The sequence below is a fragment of the Miscanthus floridulus genome, chromosome 5, assembly GCF_019320115.1.
Source record: "Miscanthus floridulus cultivar M001 chromosome 5, ASM1932011v1, whole genome shotgun sequence".
NCBI lineage: Eukaryota > Viridiplantae > Streptophyta > Magnoliopsida > Poales > Poaceae > Miscanthus > Miscanthus floridulus.
Genome location: NC_089584.1, coordinates 37,296,394 through 37,319,325, shown reverse-complemented (window position 1 = coordinate 37,319,325; position 22,932 = coordinate 37,296,394). Strand labels below are relative to the sequence as shown.

The following is a 22,932-nucleotide window of genomic DNA, read 5'->3' as shown; positions in this document are numbered from 1 at the left end:
CTTCCATCCCGAGAACAGAGGCGCGCTTTTGGGCCCTTCCCTCCATTGTTGCGGCTGCTCTTCACCATGAAGCTAGTGCTTGGATTTTAAAGAATGGCTTGATCTTTTTGCTTTAAGGTTAGTAACAAACATCCACTCCTTTGATTTTGTTGCTTAATTAGCTTCGTTTTGATGGCTACATTGCTTGATTCTCATTCTAGTTCTTTCTCCATTCTAGAGAGCACTTTTCCAATTGGACATTTGTGCAAGGCTCAAATTATGGTAAATCCATCATCCAAAAGGTTGGTGTCTATGAACACATTTAAATTCCTAGCTAATTATTCCATGGTGGTCAAGATCATCATTGTTAGTATGTGATGCTATATTTAGTTCTTAGAAGTAGAGTATAATAGTTGTTCTTCAATATTGTGCAATAATTGTTTTTACTACGATTTTCAATTTACAGGGCTGGAGCTACCAATTTCAATTTTTCAATAATTAGTGTACAATAATGTTTTCCAAAAATGGTACTTTCGAGCTACAATTGTTGTTCATGAAGCTCGATTTCTTATTAATTCTTTGTAATTACTGTCTCAGTATTTTTGTGTGCAGAGATGGATCGAGAGTGGATGCATCTGTCCTGAATGGACAAGCGGTACATGCATGGCGTCAGCCAGTTTATCACCGATGCCAAAGCCCATGCTGGGAATGGGAACCCTGTCTTCTACCCATGCAAAGATTGCAAGAATCATAGAAACTTTCGTCAAATTGAGTCTATACGATCACACTTGATTACCAGGGGGTTCATGCCAAACTATACGATATGGACTATGCATGGCGAGGTTGGTGTGAATGTTCTGTGGGAAAACGATGATGATGTGGACATACCTGACGTAGCCATCCACTATGCTGACGAGGAACCCGGTGTCAATACGGAACCTATGGCCACAGTTAATAATATGTTTAGGAACACGCTAGTTGACGACACCGAGGATAACGATGGCATTTCTCAGCTGCTACGTAATGTAGAGACCGGATGTCTTAGTGAAAGATATCTGAGAAAGCTAGAGAAAATGAGACAAGATGGTAAAACACCATTGTATAGGAATTGTCCAATAAGCAAACTGGAAGCCGACATCATGCTGTTAGAGTTCAAATCGACAAATGGATTGAGCGATAAAGGCTTCGATCAGTTGTTAGCTATAATACAGAAAATGCTCCTAGAAAAAAAATGAGTTGCTAGAAAATACATACTTAGCCAAGAAATGATCTGCCCCATCGGCCTCGAGGTTGAAAAAATCCACGCGTGTTCCAATGATTGCATATTGTACCATGGAGAAAAATACAAAGACATGGACAAGTGCCCCAAGTATGAAACTCCATGGTATAAGGAAGGGCCGTCAGATGAGGGTACCAAGACCAGAGGAGGTCTCGTAAAGGTCGTTTGGTATTTCCCTATAGCTCCCTGGGTGCATAGGCTATTTGTATGTGCAAAGTTAGCCAAGCTGTTGCGCTGGCATGGCGAAGAGCGTAAGAAAGATACAATGATGAGGCACCCCGCCGATGGGCATGACTGAAGGACTGTCAATGCTATGTTCTATAAGGACATCGGTGGAGAGGTAAGGTACCTTTGGTTTGCTTTGAGCACAGATGGGATGAATCCTTTCGACTAGGTTAGAAGCAATCATAGCACCTGGCCAGTGACGCTCTATATATACAACCTTCCACCTTGGGTCTGTATGAAGCGGTCGTACATCCAGATACCACTACTGATCCAAGGGCCAAGACAGCCTAGGAATGACATCGATGTGTTTCTAGAACCAGTGATCGATGAACTAGTGGAGATGTTTGAAAAGGGTGTGCCGGATGTTTGGGACAAGTACAAAATGGAACATGTCACGATCAAGGGAGTACTTATCGCTACAATCACCGACCTAACAGGTCGAGGTTCGTTGTCTAGAGAGAAGACAAAAGGCTATACTGGATGTGTCGAGTGCTTGGACGACATTGATGCGGTAAATCTGCCAAATAACTCAAAGATAGTTTATATGGGACACCGTAGGTTCCTACCTAAGGATCACCCTTACCGCAGGAACAGAAAAGATTTCAATGATACTATTGAGAAACGCTTAGCTCCAAAATATCGAGACAGGCCTACGATACTTCGAGAACTCAACAAACTGGAGGTTGTCCTTGGGAAGGGGGACAATGCAGTAGCAGTGCCTGATGGGAGCGTTTGGAAGAAAAAATCAGTTTTCTGGGAACTACCTTACTGGCCATTTCTGAGTGTATACCACTGTCTTGATCCCATGCACATCATTAAAAACGTGTGCGCTAACACTCTTAATACCTTGATGGACATCAGGGGGACATCAAAGGATTCACTAGCCACACGTCTGGACATGCAACACTTGGGAATCAGGAAGGAGCTGTATCCCATGGAGCTAGAGAATGGCCAGTTTGAACTTCCAGTTGCGTCATAGACATTGAAGAAGGAAGAAAAGCGTGTGCTTATTTCTTTCTTCAATGAACTCAAAGTCCCAATGGGCTACTGTGTGAACCCGAAGAGGCTAGTGAACATGAGAGAACTCAAGTTCAACTATGGCCCTATGAAGGCCCATGACTGTCATGTCATTATGACTCAGCTACTCCCTATTGGCCTGCATGGTATCCTCCCCCCAAAGGTCCGCGCCCCAATCATAAAGCTTTGCTCGTTCTTCAACGCGATCTCAAAAAAGGTCATTGATGTGTCCACGTTAGAGCAGCTGCAGCAGGACATAGCCGAAACTCTCGTTAGGCTTGAGATGCATTTCCCGCCGACTTACTTTGATATCTCATTGCATCCGCTCATTCGTCTTGTTGACCAAATTAGAGCCCTTGACCCAATATACCTGCATCAGATGCTCTCTTTTGAAAGATTGATGAAAGTTTTCAGGAGGTATGTTAGGAACAGATTTAGGCCAGAAGGGGGCATGGTTGAAGGATGGTCAACAGAGGAGGCCATTGAGTTCTGCACATATTATCTGGACATCAAAAGGGTCAGAGTTCCAAAATCTCGTCATGAGGGAAGACTACATGGCAAAGGAATGGTCGGGGAGAAATCTGTTACAGTAGATGACTTTGTTTCTTTCAGACAGGCATAGTTCGCTATTCTCCAGCAAGCCGAGGGTGTGATGCCATACATTGACAAGCATAGGCAATCGCTGCAAACTATGTATCCGAGTAAGTCACAGGCTTGGCTGGATAAAAAATATAAGGAGGAATTTGTCAGCTGGTTGTGACGTCGCTTGCTTGGAATAAAGTTGGGTAATCACCTGGATGCCTTAGCCAAGGGACCTTTGAGTACATATCTTAAGTACCAAGGGTATGAGATCAATGGATTCACATTTTACACACAAAAACAAGATGGAAAGAGCACATACCAAAATTGTGGTGTTCGTTTTGATGCTCACGACAAAAACGGCAACGTGCAGGCGACATACTATGGTTTCATAGAGGAGATATGGGAGCTAGCCTACGGTCCGTTGAAGGCAGCTCTTTTTTGTTGCCAGTGGGTCCGGCTCGAGAAAATCAACACTGACAGTGAAGGGTTTACTACCGTTGATCTCACTAAGACCGCAAACAGAGACGACCCATTCGTCCTTGCAAGAGATGTTATGTAAGTCTTCTATGCAAGGGACTAGAGGGGTTCCCCACCGGGAGTAAAGCTCGGTTCTCTACCAGTGGGTGTCTCGTGGCATTAGGCCAAAAATCTAGTAGGCATGAGTGGCTTACCTTGAATCAACTTGTGCTAAAGAACAAGGCTTGGGGAAAGAAAGGATTATATTGGACTCCTTTCTTGGTTCTCCATCTTCTTTCTCCTCTTTTCTCCACCCAATGGCCAGGGGAATGAACTCTCCTAGTTCATCCTTGCCATGGTGGTAGTGGAGCTGGTGGTGGTGATGAACTTGTCCTTTCCCTTCATCATTCTCCCTTCCCTTCCTCCTCATTGGTGCATTGATGAACTCAAGAGCTAGAGAGAGAAAGGGAGTTGGAGAGTGTACGAACTAAGTTTGAGGTTTCCAGGCAAGAATGGATTGCCAGCTCGTGCTGACTCGTGGGGCCACAAGCAAGGGGTGGCTGCTAGCTTAAGTTCTGCATGGACAGTTTCAGGTGGACTATATGTTTGAAAGCACTCTAGGCGACTACAGATGTGCACATATAGACCATTTATTAGATCAGACGGGTTGTCTGTCTAACTATAGCTAAGAAGTTATTTGCTCTAGCATAGTCTCATAGAAAGTTCGTTTAAGAACACATATTAAGATATTGATTCCACCGTCGTACAATCCCTGATTCCTCGACACTTGATATATACATATATCCTCATCACAAGGCCGACTTGTGGGGGAGCTTTGGGATATGACCTTGTTATTGTAGGCATATCACTGTCTTGTGTAAACTTTCTTTCAGAGTGAACTTCATGCCCAGAGCCTGTGGTCTTTTTGTACAAAACTTGTACGGTTTGACCTTTGGTGCATTTTCATCCTTACACCTAAATGGTGGACAAAAATAGGAGTAAGTAAAATATCACACACACATGTTTTTTTACAGATCAAAGGCTAAATTAAGTTGCTTTAGTGATCTTTTAACAAACTATGGGAGTTTGTTTACATTGTTTATAAGTCAAGAACGAATAGTCAATTAAACAATACAAGAAGCCATTTTAATTTTGTCTAGGCCGGAGTACTATACTTGCTGCATATGGATGACGATTTTTTAATATTCCTATATTGTTGTTTTAACTTCTGAAACACACCTTGAAGCATCATTATTTGTCTTACAAGATGATTCCAGCAAATTATCAACACAATATTATGTTGAAAATACTTTAATTTGGTACAAACATCTTATATCATTTCTTATAACTAACGTAAAGTACTAGGGCTGATGCTTTTGTGCCATGTTTTTTTGTTTTGTTTTTAAGAAGAGTCTATCTACCCAACAACCATGTGTTTTATGCAGTTTTAACACATGAATTTTTTTACACCATAGAATTAAGATCCAACAACTTCCATCCTCCTAGACAATCATAAGATCACAGATCTACAAATCCACATATCACAATAAACAATTTTTTTATGCAAGGACAAGAGGACAAGGTCATCACCACCTGCCCCGCGCTCGGGACCAGGAAGCTGCACCACCGTCATCTGCTCCGACAAGACTGGGACGCAGACCTGACACGACCACCGGCTTGCCCGCCGTTATTACCACCTGCCTCGCGCTAGGGACCAGGAAGCTACACCACCGTCATCTCCGACAAGACTAGGACGCAGACCTGACACGATCATGGCTTGGCAGACGAACGCAGGCAACGATACACAGCCTGTTCGTTTGGCTGTGGCTTGTCGTAAACGATCGTAAATTTCCAGCCGGAACAATATTTTTGTCTCACACAAACCAGCCAGCAGTACTTCTTCACGAACCAGCAACGATACGAACCAGCCAACCGAACAGGCTGACAATGGACTAAAAATCCATGTGTTTTTAGTGCTAAAACACACGTGTGTTATATAGCATTTCTGTTTAAGAATCATATGGATTTTCCACAAAAATAGTGCTACAAAGTAAACTCGTCGCCATTGCAAGGATATCTCAATATGTTTGAACTTGAAATAAGTAGTGTGGAGACTATAGAGAGAGAGAGAGAGATTTACTTAGCGGTGATCGGATACTGTGGGAAGAGCTCTCTCATCATTTGAATAAACTCCAACCGGTGCACCACTTCGCCAATGCAGAGGTAGCGTCCATGCACAGTGGGGGTTTTGTACACCAACACATGGGCACGCGCAACATCCTGCACATCGACAAACCCGGAGACAGCATTCGGGCACGCCTTCCTGGTGCCCTTCATGTAGGAGACAATGAGCATGTACATCGCCAGGTGCAGCACCGGCTGCAGCCACTACGCTAGATTTGCACATCACTGCTGGCCTCATCACTGTCGGATTTGTGAGAACCGGCAGTGACGTACTTTCCCTGCCGGTTATGAGCTTGAAAATGAAAAAATGATTGGGGCTGGGCTAAAACCGGCAGTGAAGGATCACATCACTGCCGGTTTGTGGCTTGAACCGGTAGTGTTTTGGCGGGCACTCATCACTGCCGGTTTAAACCAAGAGCCGACAGTGATTGGACACTATCACTGTCGGTTCTAGCCAAGAGCCAATGGTGATAAGCCTACAACACAAAAAGGCTACAGCCGTCCTCTTCTTCCTCCCCTCTTCCATCCCGAGAACAGAGGCGCGCTTTTGGGCCCTTCCCTCCATTGTTGCGGCTGCTCTTCACCATGAAGCTAGTGCTTGGATTTTAAAGAATGGCTTGATCTTTTTGCTTTAAGGTTAGTAACAAACATCCACTCCTTTGATTTTGTTGCTTAATTAGCTTCGTTTTGATGGCTACATTGCTTGATTCTCATTCTAGTTCTTTCTCCATTCTAGAGAGCACTTTTCCAATTGGACATTTGTGCAAGGCTCAAATTATGGTAAATCCATCATCCAAAAGGTTGGTGTCTATGAACACATTTAAATTCCTAGCTAATTATTCCATGGTGGTCAAGATCATCATTGTTAGTATGTGATGCTATATTTAGTTCTTAGAAGTAGAGTATAATAGTTGTTCTTCAATATTGTGCAATAATTGTTTTTACTACGATTTTCAATTTACAGGGCTGGAGCTACCAATTTCAATTTTTCAATAATTAGTGTACAATAATGTTTTCCAAAAATGGTACTTTCGAGCTACAATTGTTGTTCATGAAGCTCGATTTCTTATTAATTCTTTGTAATTACTGTCTCAGTATTTTTGTGTGCAGAGATGGATCGAGAGTGGATGCATCTGTCCTGAATGGACAAGCGGTACATGCATGGCGTCAGCCAGTTTATCACCGATGCCAAAGCCCATGCTGGGAATGGGAACCCTGTCTTCTACCCATGCAAAGATTGCAAGAATCATAGGAACTTTCGTCAAATTGAGTCTATACGATCACACTTGATTACCAGGGGGTTCATGCCAAACTATACGATATGGACTATGCATGGCGAGGTTGGTGTGAATGTTCTGTGGGAAAACGATGATGATGTGGACATACCTGACGTAGCCATCCACTATGCTGACGAGGAACCCGGTGTCAATACGGAACCTATGGCCACAGTTAATAATATGTTTAGGAACACGCTAGCTTGACGACACCGAGGATAACGATGGCATTTCTCAGCTGCTACGTAATGTAGAGACCGGATGTCTTAGTGAAAGATATCTGAGAAAGCTAGAGAAAATGAGACAAGATGGTAAAACACCATTGTATAGGAATTGTCCAATAAGCAAACTGGAAGCCGACATCATGCTGTTAGAGTTCAAATCGACAAATGGATTGAGCGATAAAGGCTTCGATCAGTTGTTAGCTATAATACAGAAAATGCTCCTAGAAAAAAAATGAGTTGCTAGAAAATACATACTTAGCCAAGAAATGATCTGCCCCATCGGCCTCGAGGTTGAAAAAATCCACGCGTGTTCCAATGATTGCATATTGTACCATGGAGAAAAATACAAAGACATGGACAAGTGCCCCAAGTATGAAACTCCATGGTATAAGGAAGGGCCGTCAGATGAGGGTACCAAGACCAGAGGAGGTCTCGTAAAGGTCGTTTGGTATTTCCCTATAGCTCCCTGGGTGCATAGGCTATTTGTATGTGCAAAGTTAGCCAAGCTGTTGCGCTGGCATGGCGAAGAGCGTAAGAAAGATACAATGATGAGGCACCCCGCCGATGGGCATGACTGAAGGACTGTCAATGCTATGTTCTATAAGGACATCGGTGGAGAGGTAAGGTACCTTTGGTTTGCTTTGAGCACAGATGGGATGAATCCTTTCGACTAGGTTAGAAGCAATCATAGCACCTGGCCAGTGACGCTCTATATATACAACCTTCCACCTTGGGTCTGTATGAAGCGGTCGTACATCCAGATACCACTACTGATCCAAGGGCCAAGACAGCCTAGGAATGACATCGATGTGTTTCTAGAACCAGTGATCGATGAACTAGTGGAGATGTTTGAAAAGGGTGTGCCGGATGTTTGGGACAAGTACAAAAATGGAACATGTCACGATCAAGGGAGTACTTATCGCTACAATCACCGACCTAACAGGTCGAGGTTCGTTGTCTAGAGAGAAGACAAAAGGCTATACTGGATGTGTCGAGTGCTTGGACGACATTGATGCGGTAAATCTGCCAAATAACTCAAAGATAGTTTATATGGGACACCGTAGGTTCCTACCTAAGGATCACCCTTACCGCAGGAACAGAAAAGATTTCAATGATACTATTGAGAAACGCTTAGCTCCAAAATATCGAGACAGGCCTACGATACTTCGAGAACTCAACAAACTGGAGGTTGTCCTTGGGAAGGGGGACAATGCAGTAGCAGTGCCTGATGGGAGCGTTTGGAAGAAAAAATCAGTTTTCTGGAACTACCTTACTGGCCATTTCTGAGTGTATACCACTGTCTTGATCCCATGCACATCATTAAAAACGTGTGCGCTAACACTCTTAATACCTTGATGGACATCAGGGGGACATCAAAGGATTCACTAGCCACACGTCTGGACATGCAACACTTGGGAATCAGGAAGGAGCTGTATCCCATGGAGCTAGAGAATGGCCAGTTTGAACTTCCAGTTGCGTCATAGACATTGAAGAAGGAAGAAAAGCGTGTGCTTATTTCTTTCTTCAATGAACTCAAAGTCCCAATGGGCTACTGTGTGAACCCGAAGAGGCTAGTGAACATGAGAGAACTCAAGTTCAACTATGGCCCTATGAAGGCCCATGACTGTCATGTCATTATGACTCAGCTACTCCCTATTGGCCTGCATGGTATCCTCCCCCCAAAGGTCCGCGCCCCAATCATAAAGCTTTGCTCGTTCTTCAACGCGATCTCAAAAAAGGTCATTGATGTGTCCACGTTAGAGCAGCTGCAGCAGGACATAGCCGAAACTCTCGTTAGGCTTGAGATGCATTTCCCGCCGACTTACTTTGATATCTCATTGCATCCGCTCATTCGTCTTGTTGACCAAATTAGAGCCCTTGACCCAATATACCTGCATCAGATGCTCTCTTTTGAAAGATTGATGAAAGTTTTCAGGAGGTATGTTAGGAACAGATTTAGGCCAGAAGGGGGCATGGTTGAAGGATGGTCAACAGAGGAGGCCATTGAGTTCTGCACATATTATCTGGACATCAAAAGGGTCAGAGTTCCAAAATCTCGTCATGAGGGAAGACTACATGGCAAAGGAATGGTCGGGGAGAAATCTGTTACAGTAGATGACTTTGTTTCTTTCAGACAGGCATAGTTCGCTATTCTCCAGCAAGCCGAGGGTGTGATGCCATACATTGACAAGCATAGGCAATCGCTGCAAACTATGTATCCGAGTAAGTCACAGGCTTGGCTGGATAAAAAATATAAGGAGGAATTTGTCAGCTGGTTGTGACGTCGCTTGCTTGGAATAAAGTTGGGTAATCACCTGGATGCCTTAGCCAAGGGACCTTTGAGTACATATCTTAAGTACCAAGGGTATGAGATCAATGGATTCACATTTTACACACAAAAACAAGATGGAAAGAGCACATACCAAAATTGTGGTGTTCGTTTTGATGCTCACGACAAAAACGGCAACGTGCAGGCGACATACTATGGTTTCATAGAGGAGATATGGGAGCTAGCCTACGGTCCGTTGAAGGCAGCTCTTTTTTGTTGCCAGTGGGTCCGGCTCGAGAAAATCAACACTGACAGTGAAGGGTTTACTACCGTTGATCTCACTAAGACCGCAAACAGAGACGACCCATTCGTCCTTGCAAGAGATGTTATGTAAGTCTTCTATGCAAGGGACAACAAGACAAAAGGAAGGCTAAAAGTAGTCCTAGAAGGGAAAAGAAAGATTGTCGGTGTCGATGGAGTGACGGACGAAGAAGACTACAGGGGCTATCAGGAAATGCCTACATTCGGGGCGAACGTACCCCTACCTATCCTTCAAGAGGGTGACAAATCTGCTTACGTACAAATTGATCACAATAAGGCCCTCATTGTTGATGCACATAAAGATAGTTAGATTATTGTTAACTATGTAATCATTATGCAAATGTTGTATCAGTAATTCGCACTGAATATTTAATTTATATTTTGTGCGCATCTCTACAATTTAATTATTGACTATGTAATCAAATATTAAGATGATGTTCACAAACACTATTATTTGATAATTATAGACCATTAATTCATTATCATAGAATTAAATAATCAAGACATAAATTTTTATGTTATTTTAGAATATAAACTAACTGCATTATTTCTATTAATAAATAAATAAAGAAAAGTAAACTAAGTGAACTCCCTATTCTAGCTCAGCGGTTAAGGCCACGCACTCTGTACTCTGAGACTCACACTCGAATCCCAGGCGGGCTAAACTTTTTTATATTTTTTACAAAAGGCTGCGATGGCAGGCTCCAAACCGACACTGTTTTTTTATATTTTTTTTACCTAAAGTTGGCTGCAGGGCCCTTCACTGCCGGTTTTGGGTTCAAAACCGGCAGTGATATCTTCTATCACAGTTGGTTGCTCAAACCGACACAGAAGGCCCAATTCAGTGTCGGTTTTTAAACTAAAACCGACAGTGATGTGTAGATGCTCCTCACATGCCAACAGTGCTTCCATGACCACAACCATTGGAACATTGCTCCCACCTACTCCGACAACTTTAGTTTAGAAATAAAAATGTACCACGACTGCTAGCCCCTATAAAATGGCTCTCGGCCAGGAGCTAGCCTCTCCATGCATGTTGATTTTAGCCAGGCCTTATCAGCCATGATATAATGTTTTCCTCTCACAACAAACCACAGATATCATTATGCATTGTAGTCCACCAAAATGGTGCACATATGAGGTACTAGAAGAATGCTACTGAAGATAGAGCAACACCGAAGATTGGAGATGCCACGAGGTTCATAGAGCCATCCGCTATGGTGCGCTCTAGACTGTATGTCCAGAGAGACCTGGTGTGCTCTGGGCAATTTCCCATCCCGAAGCGGCATTGGTTCATCGGTGCGGTGCCAAGCTGAATCTGATGTGCTCTGGACTGTACCGAGAAAAAGGCCATGTACAGCAGAGGCATGGATTCATCGATGCCACCTTGTTATCTCCAACCGGTATAGCTCGTAGACCACCTCGGTGCTATTGTTTGACCCTAGTTGGTGCTAGAAGAATGCTACTGAGGTGGTTAAATTATAATGTGTTGATACACATTGATGGTAACATTGACCTGTACGCAAATAGGTCTTTGTTATCGTATATGTAACTTATTTCTAATTTTTTTGTAATTTTTTTATGTATTTCATTACTATCTAAATAAATATATCGTTGTTGTTAAAACTTTCCCACTGTAGTATCTAAATAAATATATCCTTTACTTATATGCACATTCACTGTCGGTTCTATTTAGAAACCGGCACTGATAGTCACATTCACTGTCGGTTCTATTTAAAAACCGGTAGTGATATACACCTTCACCGTCGGTTCTATTTAAAAACCAGCAGTGATGTCCATGCCCCCTATATAAAACAAACTGCCAGCCACATACATCGATCCCACCCACCCACGAACTCTCTCAGTCTCATTTCTCACGTTTCACTCTCACTTCTCAAGACATCCACTCTCTCTCTCTACATGATTTGGTCATGGCTCCTGCATTTTTCAATGGTATTGATATGTTGTCTTCTCTAATATTCTATCTATATTCATTTGATCTATATTTATATTCATGTTTCTTTGCATTCTACATTTATATATATTCTTATTCCTTGCATTCGACCTATATTTAATTATGTTGCCATATTTTACTTGGAAGAATTTTTTGTGCATATATTTTAAGTTCATATTTTTTTGCATTTTATCGATCAGGTGGTATGAACAACGGACCTCCTCCACCACAAGAACCATGTTTCCACCCTGGCGATGAGCCATTCGCTCCTAACATGGCCATTCCACGGTTCCCTGTTCCAGCTATTGTATGAAATATTTTCCAACATCTTTTGTTTTTTTATGCTAACAAATAACTGTAATTAGTTTAATATCATTATTGCATGCATATATATGTCGCAGACTATATCCCCAATAGATTGGCTATGAACAGCACTTAGCTGGTTCTTTATCTCGGACATCGTTGAGAACACGACATTTAATACAAGTGGTCGGCTATGGACATGTGAACTCAGTTTTTTCATCCCTGTGAGGGGTTCAAATCATCGGAACCATATCCACAAGACCAAAATACCGAGCTCAGATATGATAAGCGCCCAATTAACTGTCGTGCGCATTTGTTTAGAGGCACTTCGACGTATTTGCTATGATGTGCCTGATTTCCCGCACTTCAAGGCACTTGCTTTGAATGCTGGTGATATCCCCGTCCCACAAGCAAGCGAATGGTTTGCGAGCTACAAACATGCAGATGTGGTAAAATGGTCACTTATACCTGAGTCGTGGTTATTTGTTGTTTAATATTATAATAACATTCTCTAATTTTTTTCTTTTTCTCCATATGTAGATTGCGCTACAGGATCTTACCTATGCTGCATGTGGCTTGTGGGCCGTTCTAGACCAAGCTACGGAGCAACTCAGGTACGATTGGGAGTTCTGCAATGGAAATCTCGACCAGCTTACTACAGAAGGATGCTAGTACTGCATAAGGATTACTAACAGGGGCAGTGGTCATTCAGTAGGTTACATCTATGGCCGACCATTCTTTCGGTATTATGAGGCACGAGAGAGTGCACTCATACGGGCATTGGACTTCATCGATACAAGCGGATACATAATCTGTGACATCAATTACCATATATGGCTACAGAGGTATGTTAGTGTGCGTGGCCCGATCGATCCCGGTAGTGATTTTGATGGTAATTAATGTTTATTTAGTAGGTTTTCAAGGTCGTAGTTTAATTGGATTCTAATTTTAATATGTACGGCTTTGTGTGTTTAATTATTGTCATGCATGTAATTCGTGTAATATTTGTTGGGCAACTAGAAATATACATTCCGGTGTCATATTTGTCTCAAAATTTTTCTCAGGCTTGCACGTGCCACGTGTGAAGTAAACACCAAGTTTGGGATTTTTCAGAGATGGTTTGCTACTTTCTGAGGTTTAATTGAATTTCCATGCGACGAGACCGTTTAATTATAGGTTGAACTGAGTCTACCCACGAAAAGATCCGGAATGGTGCCAAACTTTTACACAGTCTCTAATGTGCCCTAGGAATAAGAATTTTATGGAGGTGGATGAAAAAATCTATTGGGTCCAAGATGAAATTCACCCTCTTTTGTCTCATTGGGCACAGAGAAAAATATAATAAATAAAAAAATGATCATAAAAACCTAAGATCCTGTGTGGGGTCTTAATTTAGGTGTACAAGCTTGCCAAAAAAAATTCAAGCCATTTTGACATATGAATACATATGCTTCTATTTATTCAGTATGTAAAATAATTTTTAATATATATAAACATCACTGTCGGTTTCAATAAATCGACAGTGATGAGAAAAAACCGACAGTGATGCTTGTTATCACTGTCGGTTGATTTTGAAAACCGACAGTGATATATAAAAAATTAAAAAATAATTGTGCCAGCCCTCGTGTTTGAGCTCAGGTCTCGGACTACAGAGTTCAGACACTTAACCGCTGCGATAGTATAGGATGTGTGTTTGGTTTATTTATTTTGTCTTTTTTACCTTTACACCACTTAATAAATAATAAAATTATACCAAAAAAATTAGAGTGCCCGGGATTCGAACACGGGTATCAGGGGCTAAGTTGCGGGGTCTTAACCGTTGTGCCAGTAGGAGGTATTCGAATGGAGATGAAAAGATAATTTACTTATGCTATAACCGCTACACTAAAATCACTGTCGGTTTAAAGAATGGCGCGGCAGTGATGTACCTCCATCACTGCCAGAACACAGACATGCTGCAACACGGTATTTCTCAGCACCAAGGTGAAGATGATCAAATAAAGGATTCGACGACATGGTTTTTTGAGCACCAGTAAATTATTACATTGTCCTAAGACATAGATTAATCACTAGTGCTACTAATTATTGCCGGTGCTGCATACGTCGTCGTCCCCCTGCTGCCAGTGCTCCTCTTCGCGCTTCTTTCACTCAGCCCTGCGCCGGTGCCGTTCCGCATCCATCGCGAGACGCTGCTTGGTCTCCTGCTCCTAGCGGTGGCGGCGCTCCTCCTCCTCCTCGCGACGGCGCTCCTCCTCCTTGGAGATCTCAACGACGTGCTTCAGGATGCAGTCGTCGGTCTCCTTCTGTGTGATGGCATGGAGGTGCCGGTCCTCCTCCTCCTTCTGAGCCATCTCCAATGAGTTGAAGATGACCTCCTCCACCGAAAGAGGTTCCGGTTCCTCCTCCGATGCGGTCTCACAGTCTGGATCGTCCTCGAGGTTCACCTCGAGGTCTGATTCGGACGATGGCATCGGTGGAGGCGTTGGGGGGCGACGTGAGGACAACGGGTTCAGCATCGCCCATGTTGTCTTCAAGCGGTGAGGCATTGTGGCAGTGGGTGGTCGTCGAGGGCCAAAGCGAGGTGTGCGTGGGAAGGGTGTGCTTCGCTTTCTTGACACGCGGTGGTGCAATGGCGGCCGACTGCGTGCATGGTGGCCTAGCTTATATAGGTGTGTCTATGGGTGGAACTGATCATGGTGCAATAACTCCCACCCCTCGGAAGACGGAGCGCGCCTGTGTTGGGAACTCCATTGAACCGCCATTGCGCATGCGTTGGGAAGACAGAGCGCGCGTGCCTGCGTTTGGGAACCGGCGCGAGTAGCGTGGCCGGGGAGTAAACGCGGTGTCTCTTCGTGGGGAACTGAAGGGCCACGACCAGTCCAAGGACAACGTCTCTTCGTGGGGACTCCTCGGTAAACAGCGGCTCTTCAATCTTCATGGGAACCACGCGACCAGTGTGGCCGGGGAGTTGAAGGGCCTACGCGCAAAGCAGGGATAGATAATCACTCAAAGGAATAAATACCTTCAAACTCTCCGAAATCAGGTAATAGCTCAATGGTTTGTCCGCTGCTCTAGAACTTGTAGGCTTCGGTTCGAATCAGGGATGAAACATAATTTTTTTGCATTTTCTTTCAATTTATATTCCTGCATCACTGCCGGTTTAAAGAATGGACCGGCAGTGATGGGGGTACATCACTGCCGGTTCTAGTTAGAACCGGCAGTGATGAGATCTGGTATAAAAGGCCACCGTAGGTTGAAATTATCCAAATTTCAACCTCACGCCAACCGTTCCCCACACTCCTCTTCTTTGACGCCGACGCTCGTGCACCGCCCCACGCCAGAGCACCCGTCCACCGCCCCACGCGCCGCCGTTCCCAGCCCCGCGCTCCTCTTCTTCGATGCTGAGGCCCGTGCATCGCCCCACGCCGGAGCAACCGTCCACCGCTCCCCGCGCCGCCGTTCCCAACCCCGCGCTCCTCTTCTTCGACGCTGATGCCCGTGCACTGCCCCACGTGGGAGCACTCCCCACGCCGTCCACCGCCTGACGCCGGAGCACTGCCTAGGCCTTTTGGAGCGCTCGCGGACAGCTGCTTTACCACCCACACGGTGAGTGTGTGGCTCACTGCCCGCTAAGTGTTAGATGAAATGCCCGCTAAGTGTTCTGTTTGTGTAAGAGTTAGATAAGAATTTCTAGCTGATTTGTCCCACAACTGCTTACTTGAATCAGTAGAGGCTTTTCATTTACCAAGTACTACAACTTATTGTTTGATATGATAATTTACTTGCCATAATTTATGCTACTGCTACTTTATTGCAATGCTAGCATACAGTTTAATCATGAATGTCTAGTCTGTAGTGCCACCGATGCTCAATGTTTTTGGATGTGAGGATGGAGTATATATATTTTAGACCTATAGGACTAATTTTTTTAAAATAGTTTTAAAGATGAAGAATGTATGCAACTCTAATATTTTGATTGGGTCCTACTTTATTTGACTGGTCATGTTGGTTAATTACAATGACTTGCCTATTTTCTTTCTGTTGTAGAGGTTTTGCTTTGACCTTTCATCTAATATTTTCTTATATATACTACAAGAAATTATTTATTTCTTGTATAAGTTTTAGTATATTTTAAAAATAATTCTATTTTCAGAGACATGTTGTCACGGTCCTGGACCACCAAATTACACTATAGCAATATTTGATTGTTTGGGGATTCAATCTTAGGGGGAATGTATAGCATGCTTAAAAAATGCATCTATAGATGTTTGTTCTAGAAAAAAAGTTAAAAACAACTTTTAAAATTGGCTCGGCAGCAGCAGCAAGTATGATTACTAAACCACATTAATCTCCGAATAATAAACAATCCAATTATTGAGGTAAATTTTTATCATGTCAAGGATAAAGAACACTAAATAGAATTAGTTTGGCCATATAACTTGAATAATAACTCTTGTTCAGTGAGTTACCATTACCACTTACCGCATGCCTAATTTACTTAAATGTATAGGCAACCATGGCATGGTATGTAGTGCATGTTGGTCACATGCCTAGGATTTATCGAACCTAGGAAGATTGCTATGCTCAAGTCAATCGCTACCCTAGTAATTTGCATAAAAAATACAACACAGAAGCTGAAGCTTTGAGGGCCTACTATAGTCATCCGGCCTACCTTGCAAACCATGGGCAACTGGCCTACTATGGTCCAATGAATGCAAACTATGGCCATCCGCTGGCACTGGATATTGAAGAGAAGCCACCTGCCGGAGGTGTGAAGATTAGGAGAATTGCTCATTGGTCTTGGAAAGATGTCATGCTTTTATTTATGACTATGGTCATCGCTTTTCTTATTTGGAAGTTGATGTAGGCTTAGTTTCGTAGAAGAGTAGGTGGACTTTGTTGTATGTGGTCAATCAAACAATAAATTTGTTCTAGGTGAACATATGCTATTATTTGACTTTGTTGTATGTGGACTTATTATTAGACTTTGCATTAAACATATTATATATATATATATGAACATATGCTATTAGTAGTTGTCCATGGCCAAAACTAACCACGATTGTGTCACAACCATGACTAATCGTCGCCTGTTACCCTATCGCCGAAGAACTGATTGGCAACAAGAAGCGGTAGATATTGCTGGGACGGGAGAGCTACATGATCCGACAAACGGTGACGGTGTTAATCAAGTCGGTGAGAACGAGCAGCCATGGACCCCGTCCGGCTTGCTCAATCTAGGTAAAAATGACCAAGATGGCCAGGTAACTTTGGTATCATGTCACAATGTAGTCACACACACTAATCAATTGAGAGGGTCATAGCTTACATGGTGTCTCTAGCAGGAGCCTCCACCGGCCGAGGAGCCAGAGGGTTCGGGTAGCAGGAAGGCCAGATCCAAGCGAGGCGTGTCAAAGGTTCCTATTGGTAGGAATACACACTGGCACATTACTGAGTTCGATGAATTCGGGGGATCCACTCTCACCGCCTATAGCTTTGACCAAATACAAGACCATCCTCGGGTTACTTGTTAGGGACTTCATCCTGATTAAGTATAGGAAGTGGATTGGGAAAGATGATGACTGGTGGAGGGTTCCTGAAAGCGAGAAGGATTACATATGGGATGTTAAGATCCTAGAGTATTTCACTTTCTCAGCCGAGTATGATAGGGAGTTAGTCAAGAAAAAAGCAAAAGAAATCATGGGAACATGCTTCAAGAATTTTAAGGGGACATTGTACAAGAATTTTGTCCTCCAAAATAAAGAGCCAGATTTTGATGGTGGATAGTTTAGCAAGCAGAAGGACTTCTGGCAGGCTTTCAAGGAATACAGGTTATCCGAGGACTACTTAGAACTGAGCAGGAAGAATAAGGAGAATTCATAGAAAGCGACGAATCCTCATCATCTCGGCTCTCGTGGCTACGCCAAAAAGATGCCAGAATTTGAAGCAGAACTTCAAAAGATGGATCGCCTTGCTGAGGAAGGCGTTTAGGTTGAGACCGCCGATTGGGAGCCCAGATCGGTAATATACTGTATGGAGAGGAATGTACGGCACGCCGAGGACGGGAGCTTTAGCTCCTCAAATGTACCCATGAGTGAACTCATCCAGAGGATCTCCCAGGTAACTGAGGAGGTGAGGCAAGGGACTCGCACTTCTAATAGGGAGAAAGACATGCTCACCTAAGCACTCGGAACCAAGGAGCACCCTGGTCGCACTAGAGGAACTGGTGTTGTTCCTTGGAAACTAGCATTCCCCCAAGAATCTAACACTTACCGGAGCTGCTCGAGGGGTAGAGAGGAACATGAGGCAGAGTATTTGAGGTGACTAAAAGAGATGGAAGACAGAATGGAAGCACGGATTGAGGCGACCGTTGAAGCGCGAGTCGAGCAAATTTTACTGTCCAAGGGGTCAGCAGTACCACAAAACCCTACTCCTACTGCCTTTAGCCCACAGTTTAGGGGTCGCAACAGCTGTGGATCGACCCCGCTCGACGAAGAAGAGGTGAATGTGCCTCATCCGGTGGATGACATCACTAAACCTATTAATGTCAGGTTGTACATTCGTCAGGAATGGACAAAGGACAAGGTGGCGCTCGGCCAGGCCTAGCCTGTGGGAGACAGGACAATTAATGGCCGCCCAATTCCACTGGGGTATGCTCGCGTCACCATTGACAGAATACTTGATAAGAAGTATAACAAGATACCTATTGAGTACCCCGTAGCGGAAGACACGCCAAAACTTGGTCATAACAAGGGCTCTCAAGTGGCCTAGCGCAAGTGCTTCATTAAGCTTGACCACCAATTGTCCTCTGATGATGAGGACGACTACGAGTCTTCGCCCACCTACGATGATCACTCACCATCTCTCAACAGAGATCACTCCCCTCCTCATCCGGAGCCATCACCCCCGAGAAGATAGAGGTCTCCTTCTATTCCTCCTCGTCTGACTCCATCTTCATCAGCCCTAAGAAAAGAGACTCCTCCTCCTCCTCCTCCTCCTCCTCGTCTGACTTCATCTTCATCAGCGTCGGAAAAATAGAATTCTCGTCGTCATCCTCCTCCTCCTCCACCTCAGCCCAAAACAAGATCAAGGACATCCTCGTAGTCGCAGAAAAGGTCCTTGGATTCGGTCGCTAATGCTCCCAAAGTGGACCAACAGAAAAGAAAAAGGCCGTTCAGTGGCAGCGTTACCTCCTTGATGGAAGAAAAATTTATAGCACACATCAAGAAGGAAGATTATATTAGTTTCTTCAATCTCTGTGCCTCACTGCCTTCGTTTATGTTGAAGTCCGAATTCAAAAGGCAAACACAGAATAAATATGCTACAACAAGAGACAAAGAAATACACAATAAAGATTTAAGGAACATACAGAAGTACGTCGAAGACAACCCAGGATTAATCATGGAAGAGGCCACGACCATCTATTATGATGTACAAGGGACAGCAACACCAGCAATGAAGTATGTAAGGGGCAATTTTTTGGTTCACGATCATGAGTATAAAAATTTGACAACATATATGCGCCATTTACATGAATATTACATAGCTCAAGCAACAGAGATGGACAACTTTGGTTTTGAGGTTATTATCCGTTCGCCACATGTTTTCAATTATCCTAAAGAAGAGAAGTTCGATGTTGAGTGGGAGTGTTTGTTCCAGCTATACCAGAAACGCGATCTCGATGTTCAGCTATTGACGTTGTGGACTATGTAAGTACCCTACACGCACGATATTACAATTAACTACTCTCTCGATACATAAATTATTAACTTTTGAGCACTTTTCATGATTTTATGTAGGTGTATAGCAAAATTTTGCATTCTAAAAAGTAAATGGGATTACATAGGCTTCTTGAACCCATGCGAGTCAATAAGAGGACATGTCTAGACCTCTATGGATGTGATGTGGAAGACCTAAAACCGAGATTGATTGCTGTTTTTGACGAATTCACGATGAAGAAGAAAACCCACATACTTCTAGCCTACAACTGCGAGTATGTGTTCTCGACTTTTAATTTTATGCTTTTTTCGTTAAGATTATTCGATAATTAGGATTCTGTGATTGCAGCAACCATTTTGTCTTCATTTGTGTTAATCTTGCCAAAAATCTGCTCGAGGTGTGGGACTCAAAGAAAAAACCATTTCATCATCTGGATGCACTGGTGTCAGTGCTGAATTAGTAAGTGATCCTAATAACATATTATTTTCTAATCACACATACCCGCTTTCTAATGTTTCTCCTTTTAATGTTGCTCAGTGTCCGAAGAAGCCATATCGGTGGGAAGCCGGTCCCATTCAAGGTTGTCGAAATGGAGGGAAGTACCTATCACAGCCGGCGGGAAACAATGAATGCGGGTTTTATGTAATGTGGGCAATGCTTCGCTACATCGACGGGAAATCGGAAGAAGCCAATAAGTTGGTGTGTATAATCCCCATTTCATTTATGTCTGTTAATAATTCAACAAAATGATTTACTGTTCCTCTTTGGATATCATCTTTTTTGAACGATAGTGCAAAAAATTTAAGCACGATAGGCTGCTAGAGATGGAGATTGTCGCACTACAATCGGAGCTGTCAAAATTCATCTTAGCCGAGGTATTAAAAAAAGATGGACTATTTTCCATTGCACAATCCGTGAAGTACAAGGACCAGTATGGCCCAGAGCGGCTCGCCAGATTATTGTAAGAAGTCTGAGAATATTTCTTTTTTGTTTTGAGGGATCGAGATCTAGATATAACATTTGAACTGTAACTGTAACATTTGTAATGTTTAATATTTATGGACCTGTCATCTACGTAGCGTATATAAAGCGAAACCCGATCCCAAGAAAAAATATAAATTAAAATAAATTATAAAACAATAAAATGTGAATGGGCCATCACCACCTGTTAGCAACAAACCGGCAGTGTTGTCGTAACCATCACTGCCGGTTAGAGCCATGAACCAACAGTGTTGGACTGCTCAACACTGCCGGCTTGAGCCATGAACCGACATTGTTCTCTTGCTCGACACTGCCGGTTTGAGCCATGAACCAACAGTGTTGGACTGCTCAACACTGCCGGCTTGAGCCATGAACCGACAGTGTTCTCTTGCTCCGCACTGCCGGTTTGAGCCATGAACCGACAGTGTTGTCTTGATCAACACTGCCTACTTTAGCCATCAACCGACAGTGTTGGTTTGCTCAACACTGCCGGCTTGGGTCAAGAACCGACAGTGTTATCTTGATCAACACTGCCGGCTTGAGCCATAATCCGACAGTGTTGGCTTGATCTACACTGCCGGTTTGGGCAAGAACCGACACTCTTGAAGCAAACGTCACTGTCGGTGGGGACTACAAACCGGCAGTGTTATTCAACTAGACACTGTCGGGTGGAGCCACGAACCTACACTATTGTCTATAGATCAGTGTCGGTTTTTAAGAACCGACAGTGATGTCAACCCCACATCACTGTCGGTATGCCACTGTCGGTTCAAAATCCGGCAGTGAAGGGGGTTTTTGAACCGACAGTGATGTCTAGATCTGGAGTAGTGAGCATTTCACCTAGCGTGAACGCCGGCACGACCACCACCAGGTGTATCCCTCTCTTGGATGCCTCCTCCATGGCTGTTTTCTCAGCAACCGTCTTCGCGACGAAGTAATAGTTCTGTAATTCAACATGCATGTTCCGTTAACAGGATATATATATACACTTAGGGACGATGAAAGATCGATTAAAATTTCTGAATCAGTTATTCATCGTTAGGTCAGCGCTCTTAGACCTTTGTTTTTAAGCAGAATTCAAGGTCACTCCAGCAACTCTCATCCACAACCTGATCAGGACTCCTGTTTGGGTTCATATGGACAGCACCGTAGGATGAAGTGTACACCACGCGTTGCACTCCCATATCTGCAGCAGCGTTGATGCCATTCTTCGTTCCCTCAATAGCAGCAGCCATGAGTTCCTGCATGTTTCACATGATACAGGTACATACATATATACTTTGTGGCTTACGACATGGAAGACGCCCTCACAAAGTACTAGGCTGACGGTAGAATCGAACTAACAGGGTCGTTCTCTGACACCGGGCAGGCGACATGGAAGACGCCCTCACAAAGCCTAAATGCCGCAACGAGCGACTTGTAGTCCAACACATCAGCACGGCACACAGAGAGGCGTTCTTTGGCTCCGTCGTCCAGTGCATGCAGATGGGCATTCTTGCGGTCCTCTATACAAAAGGGGGGAAAACTGAGTCATTATCTGCGAGAGAAGCATATATACAAAATCCCACCGATAAATAAAATAAACTGAGTGGTCTCAGACTACGTACTCACCAGGGTTCCTTGCGGTGCCCCTCACGCGGTAGCCACGCTGGAGCAGCTCTTTGACGAGCGACGACCCAATGAAGCCTCCGGCTCCGGTCACGCACACCAGCGGCGGCTCGCCGGCCGGCGGAGCCATATGCTCGATCGATCGGTCCTCACCGTTGATTGCTGAGCCGTCGATCTATGTTTATTTGGTGCGCGCTAGCTCCGACACCGTCACAAGTGCTAGCTAGGCAGTGTGTTGTTTCTTTTCTGCTACTAGCCTACTACATATACAGCCTCTTTATTGGCTATCGTTTTGAGCAAGGAAAACGAGAGAAGGCTAGGTCCAACAATGTGATCCATGCCCTATCCGCTAAGCAGGACATGCACCACATGAACATAACGTTCTAAGCGAGTGTTCCTGTCATTATCTTGACGATTAGTAACGGGTCTTCATGTGCAACACATGAACCTAACCTACTAACAGTTGTAGTGGGACTAGAAGGATCCAACGGTTGTCCAGGCGTGCCGAAGCACCTGCACCACGAAATAATTGCCTCGTCTCGCTCTCATGTAGTTGT

The 22,932-nt window shown here is 43.8% G+C and overlaps 1 pseudogene; it reads right to left on the bottom strand.

The window, feature by feature from the left end:
* Positions 1-4,347: 4,347 nt before the first annotated feature.
* LOC136451976 (cinnamoyl-CoA reductase 1-like) lies at positions 4,348-22,613 on the bottom strand (annotated as a pseudogene).
* Between the last annotated feature and the right edge of the window lie 319 nt (positions 22,614-22,932).